Here is a 6,000-nt window from a genome sequence, read left to right on the forward strand (position 1 = left end):
TGTCGGGTTTTGTTGGTTTTGGGGCGCCCCCCCCCAGCGGGGGAGGGGCTGGGATGGCGGGGGAGGGGCAGCGGGGGGGGCCGCAAGCAAGCGAGAGCGGGGGCGGGGAGGGAAGGGGGGGGCGCACGGGGGGAGGCGGCTCCCGAGGTCCTTGAAAGGGGCCCTTGCACAAGGCCGTTGCACGAGGCCCTTGCACGAGGACGTTGCACGAGGACGTTGCACGAAGCCCCACGTTGCACGAGACCGATGCACGAGGCCTCATGTTGCACGAGACCCCCCCACGTTGCGCGAGGCCGTTGCACAAGACCCCAGCGTTGCACGAGGCCGTTGCACGAGACCGATGCACGAGGCCCCACGTTGCACGAGGCCCCACGTTGCACGAGGCCCCACGTTGCACGAGGCCGTTGCACGAGGCCCTGTGTTGCACGAGGCTCCGTGTTGCACGAAACCGCCGTCGCTCCAAGCTGCTGCCACCCGTGTGCAAGCGTCGCACGGGGGCTGTTGCACCAGGCCGCGTGTTGCACGTGGCGGGGGGGGGGTTGCACAAGGGTTCGCACGAGGCCTGCGGCTGCCCCCCCCCCAAATCTGTGTCCTTTGCACGTCCTTTTCGGAGGCGCTCGTGAAGGCGGCACCGGAGCACGAGGTTGCACGAGGTCGCGTGTTGCACGAGGCCACGTGTTGCACGAGGCCGCGTGTTGCACGAGGGCCGAGAGCCCCGGGGGGCCGCTATTGCACGACACCGTGTGTTGCACGAGGCCCCGCGTCACGCAGGGCCGTGCATTGCACGAGGCCGTGTGTCGCACGGGGCCGCGAGTTGCAGAAGGCCGCGTGTGACACACACTCGTGCATTGCACGAGGCTGTGCATTGCCCAAGGCGGTGCACGGCCTGGAGCCGCATTTGCACAAGGCCGTGCAGTGCACGAGGCCCTACGTTGCATGTAGTTGTGCACTGCATGAGGCATTGCATGTGGTCTCTGTTGCAAAACGCTGTGCATTGCACAAGGAAGCCTTTGCACAACTGACAGCATTGCACAACACTGTGCAATGCACAGGGCCGCCATTGCAACACACTGTGCATTGCACAGAGTTGCTGCTGCTGCACACCTCAGTGCACTGCAGCTGCTCACTATTGCACAGTGCTGTGCTTTGCACAGAGCTGCTGTCATACAGCACGGGACATTGCACCAGACTATGGCACAACCGTGTGCACTGCGCAGTGCCAGCCTTGCACAACGCCGTGCATTGCACAATACCGCTCTTGTGCAATGCCATGCGTCACACAAGGCTGCCTTTGCACAAGGCCGTGCATCACACACTGTAATGGCACAACTTGATGTATGGCACATTGCACAACTCAATGCATTGCACAAGGCTGCTGTTTCGCAGCTCTGTGCATTGCCCCAAGCCACCCTGCACTGCAGGGGGATTCCACTGCACGGTGCCTGCAATACCCAAGGCCATCATTTGACACCGCTGTGCATTGCACAAGGCTGCCATTGCACAACGCCATGCATTGCATGAGGCTGCCGATGCACAACGCCATGCATTGCACAAGGATGCCAAAACCCAACTGCAGGCATCGTGCAGAGCTGCCATTGCACAACACAGCATATTGCACAAAAATGCTGCTGAACAGTGCCGTGCACTGCACAAAGCTGCCATTGCAAAGGCCACTGTTGCACAATGCATTGCATTGCACAATGCAGCCATCACTCAAGTGAATACACCGCACAAGGCAGTTGTTGCACAATGCCATGCATTGCACAAGGCTGCCATCGTTCAATTGCATGGATTGCATGGGGCTGCATTGCACAAAGCCGTGGGCATTGCACAACGCTGCTGTTGCACAGCACTGTGCATTGCACAAGGCTTTTGTTGCACAATGCCATTTATTGCACAAGGCTTCTGTTGCAAGACACCGTGCATTGCACAAGGCCTCCGTTGCACAATGCCACGCACTGCACAAGGCTGCCTTTGCACAACGCAATGTATTGCACAAGATTTCTGTTATAAAATGCCTTGCACTGAACAAAGCCTCTGTTGAACAACTCCATGCATCACACAAGGATACCATTGCATAATGCCGTGCCTTGCACAAGGCTGTCATTGCAAGACATTGTGCATTGCACAAGCCCTCCATTGCACAACATCGTGCATTGCACAAGGCTGTTGTTGCACAACCCCATGCATCACACAAGGCCGCTGGTGAATTGCACAAGGCCTCCGTTGCACAATGCTGTGCATTGCACGAGGGTGCCATTGCACAACTCACAAGGCCGTCGTTACACAACACTGTGCAATGCACGGGGCCACCCTGGCACAACGCCGTGCACGGCACAACAGTGCCCTTGCACAACTCCGTGCATCGCACAAGGCTGCTTGTGCATTGCACAAGGCCCCCGTTGCACGATGCCATGCATTGCACAAGGCTGCCCTTGCACAACGCCGTGCATCGCACAATGCTGCTTGTGCATTGCACAAGGCCCCCGTTGCACGACGCCGTGCATCGCACAAGGCTGCCCTTGCACAACTCCGTGCATCGCACAAGGCCGCTTGTGCATTGCACAAGGCCCCGTTGCACAACTCCGTGCATCACACAAGGCCGCTCGTGCATTGCACAAGGCCCCCGTTGCACGACGCCGTGCATCGCACAAGGCTGCCCTTGCACAACTCTGTGCATCGCACAAGGCCTCTCGTGCATTGCACAAGGCCCCCGTTGCACGACGCCGTGCATTGCACAAGGCTGCCCTTGCACAACTCCGTGCATCGCACAAGGCTGCTTGTGCATTGCACAAGGTCCCCGTTGCACGACGCCGTGCATCGCACGAGGCTGCCCTTGCACAACTCCGTGCATCACACAAGGCCGCTCGTGTATTGCACAAGGCCCCCGTTGCATGACGCCGTGCATCGCACAAGGCTGCCCTTGCACAACTCCATGCATCGCACAAGGCTGCTTGTGCATTGCACAAGATCCTCATTGCACGACGCTGTGCATCGCACAAGGCTGCTTGTGAATTGCACAAGGCCCCCGTTGCACAACGCCGTGCATCGCACAAGGCTGCTTGTGCATTGCACAAGGCCCTCGTTGCACAACGCCGTGCATCGCACGAGGCCGCCCTTGCACAACTCCGTGCATCGCACAAGGCCGCCGCCGCACAACCCCTCGCCCCCCACCCCAAATCACCCCCCTCCACCTCCACCCCACGGCGCATCCCCCCCCACCCCAAAACCCCCGCCGCAGGACCCCCCCCAAACCAGGGCTGCAGAATCCGTGCCATGGGGGGGGGGTGCACGGAGGGCTAGGGGGGTCGCAACCCCCTTTCCCCCCACCCCAGCCCCCTTAAATCTGCGTCTCCTGCACGTTCTCCTTGGAGGCGCTCTTGAAGAGCAGCGGTTCGTGCACCGAGTTGAGCAGCGGGTTCTTGGCGCAGCCCAGGGCGCCGCCGCTGTTGCCGTAATGGGCGGCGAAGGCCGCGTAGCGGTCGAGGTGGTCGCGCTCCAGCGCCGGCAGCGCCAGCCGGTTGTCGCCGCCGCTGCCGGCGCCCACGGCGCCCGCCACGGCGGTGGCGCCGGCGGCGCCCAGCTCGTCCTCCACGTTGATGATCTCCACGGCGCGCGCGGGGCCGTGGTGCTTGTGGCGCTGGTGCTGCTTGCGCAGCTTGTAGAAGGCCACCAGCATGACGGCGGCCATGAAGGTGATGGCCACGAAGCAGCCGATGATGATCTTGGTGGTCTTCAGCACGTCGTCCAGGTCCTTGAGACCCCCCTCGGCCGCCGCCGCCGCCGTGATGGGCACCGTGAAGGCCTTGGCGGTGGCCCGCGTGGCCGGGGGCACCGTGGAGCCGCCCGGCGCCCAAGCGGCCGTGGCCGTGGGGGCCACCTCGGTCTTGGGCGCCACGTCCTCGGCGCCGCCGGCGCCGTCGGTGGTCTCCACCGTGACGGTGGTGAAATAGGTGTAGCCGGTGGCGGCGGCGGCGGCCGCGGCGGCGGCGGCGGCGTCGGCGGCCGACACGTTGAGCGTGGCCGAGGCGGTGGTGTTGCCGGCGGCGTTGGTCGCCATGCACGTGTACTGGCCCGTGTCCTGCACGGTGACGTTGGTGAAGTTGAGCGTGCCGTCGTGCAGCACCGAGATGCGCACGCGGTACGAGCCGTGCGTCATGAGCGTGCCGTTGGGCGTGAGCCAGTTCACCGACGTCATGGCCGTGCCCGTGCGGCACTTGAGCTCGGCCGCCATCCCCTCGGTGACGTTGAGGTCGGCGGGCGGCTCCACGATGACCGGCGCGTAGCACGTGAAGTGGCTCTGCTCCAGCTCGCCGATGTAGCGGCCGCGCAGCGGCGGCGGCGCGTGGCAGCGCGCGCAGCACGTCGTGTTGCTGGGCACCGTCTCCTTGAGCCACCAGCTCAGCCAGAGCACGTCGCAGTCGCAGCGCCACGGGTTGTGGTTGAGGTGCACGCGCTCCAGCCGCGGCAGCGGCGTGAACAGGTCGTGCGGCAGCGACGCCAGGTTGTTGTGCGCCAGGTTGAGCTCCTCGAGCGCCTTGAGGTCGTCGAAGGCGTTGCGCTCGATGGCCCCCACGTGCGCGTGCATGAGCCACAGCTTGCGCAGGCTGCCGAGGCCCTGGAAGGAGCCCGGGCGGATGAGGTCCAAGCGGTTGCCCGAGAGCTCGAGCTCCTCCAAGCGCACGAGCGCCGTGAGGTTGGGGATGTCCTTGAGGTTGCACATGCCCAGGTTCAGGTAGCGCAGGTTCACCAGGCCCTCGAAGGCGGCCTCCGAGATGTACTCGAGGCGCTTGAGCTCGCCCAGGTCGAGGCGCCGCAGCGAGGGCACGCGGTTGAACGCGTACGACGGGATGCTCTCGATGGGGTTGTTGCGCAGCCAGAGCTCGCGCAGCTTGGACAGGTACTCGAAGGCCTGCGTGGGCACCGTGGTGAGGCGGTTGTCGAAGAGCTCCAGCGTGTTGAGGTTGGGCAGCCCGTTGAAGGCGCCCACCTCCACCTTGCGCACCAGGTTCTTGCTGAGCTGCAGGATCTCCAGGTGCCGCAGGTGCTTGAAGGTGTCCGTGCGGATCACCTGGATGTGGTTCTCCTGCAGGTTGAGGTACCGCGTGTTCACCGAGATGCTGGCGGGCACCTCGAGGAGCTCGCGGCGCGTGCAGACCACGCGGCTCGCTTGGTTGCTGCAGGAACAGGCGGCCGGGCAGGTGGGCGCAGGCGCCGGACCCCCCCGCGCCGCCTCGGGCCGCTGCAGCAGCAGCAGCAGCAGCAAAAGCAGCGGCGGCAGCAGCGGCGGCGCGGGCGCCGGCGGCGTCATCCTAACCATGGCCATGGCCAAGGGGCATCCTCCGGCCTCAGGGGCCCGGGCGCTGCGGGATAGAGAGCGCAGAGTTAGTGCGGGGGTGCAAAAAGAAGGGGGGGTGCAGGGGGCTGCAGGGACGAGGCGGTGCGTGGTGCACGGTTAGTGCAATGCGCGTGTGCAAAGCCAACGCGATGCACTTGGCATGAGCAGCACAATGCATTGTGCGGGAGCAGTGCAATGCGCTTTGCACCGCCAATGCAATGCACTGTGCATGATTAACACAATGCACACGGTTAATGCAATGCACTTTGCATGACCAGTGCAATGCACTGTGCATGATTGATGCAATGCACATAGTTAATGCAATACCCATGGTTAATGCAATGCACTTTGCATGACCAGTGCAATGCACTGTGCATGATTAATGCAATGCACATGGTTTATGAAATGCACTTTGCACAGCCAATGCAACGCACTGTGCATGATTAATGCAAGGCACTTTGCATGACCAGTGCAATGCACTGTGCATGATTAACGCAATGCACACGGTTAATGCAATGCACTTTGCATGACCAGTGCAATGCACTGTGCATGATTAATGCAATGCACATAGTTAATGCAATGCCCATGGTTAATGCAATGCACTTTGCATGACCAGTGCAATGCACTGTGCATGATTAAGGCAATGCACATGGTTAATGCAA

The 6,000-nt window shown here is 62.4% G+C and overlaps 1 pseudogene; it reads right to left on the reverse strand.

Annotated features, from left to right (window-relative positions):
- Window positions 1-3,340: 3,340 nt before the first annotated feature.
- On the reverse strand, window positions 3,341-5,326 carry LOC148590416 (leucine-rich repeat-containing protein 4B pseudogene; annotated as a pseudogene).
- Between the last annotated feature and the right edge of the window lie 674 nt (window positions 5,327-6,000).

The sequence above is a fragment of the Tinamus guttatus genome, unplaced genomic scaffold, assembly GCF_059628265.1.
Source record: "Tinamus guttatus ecotype Peru unplaced genomic scaffold, ASM5962826v1 Tinamus_guttatus_pri_ptg001362l, whole genome shotgun sequence".
Taxonomy (NCBI): Eukaryota; Metazoa; Chordata; class Aves; order Tinamiformes; family Tinamidae; genus Tinamus; species Tinamus guttatus.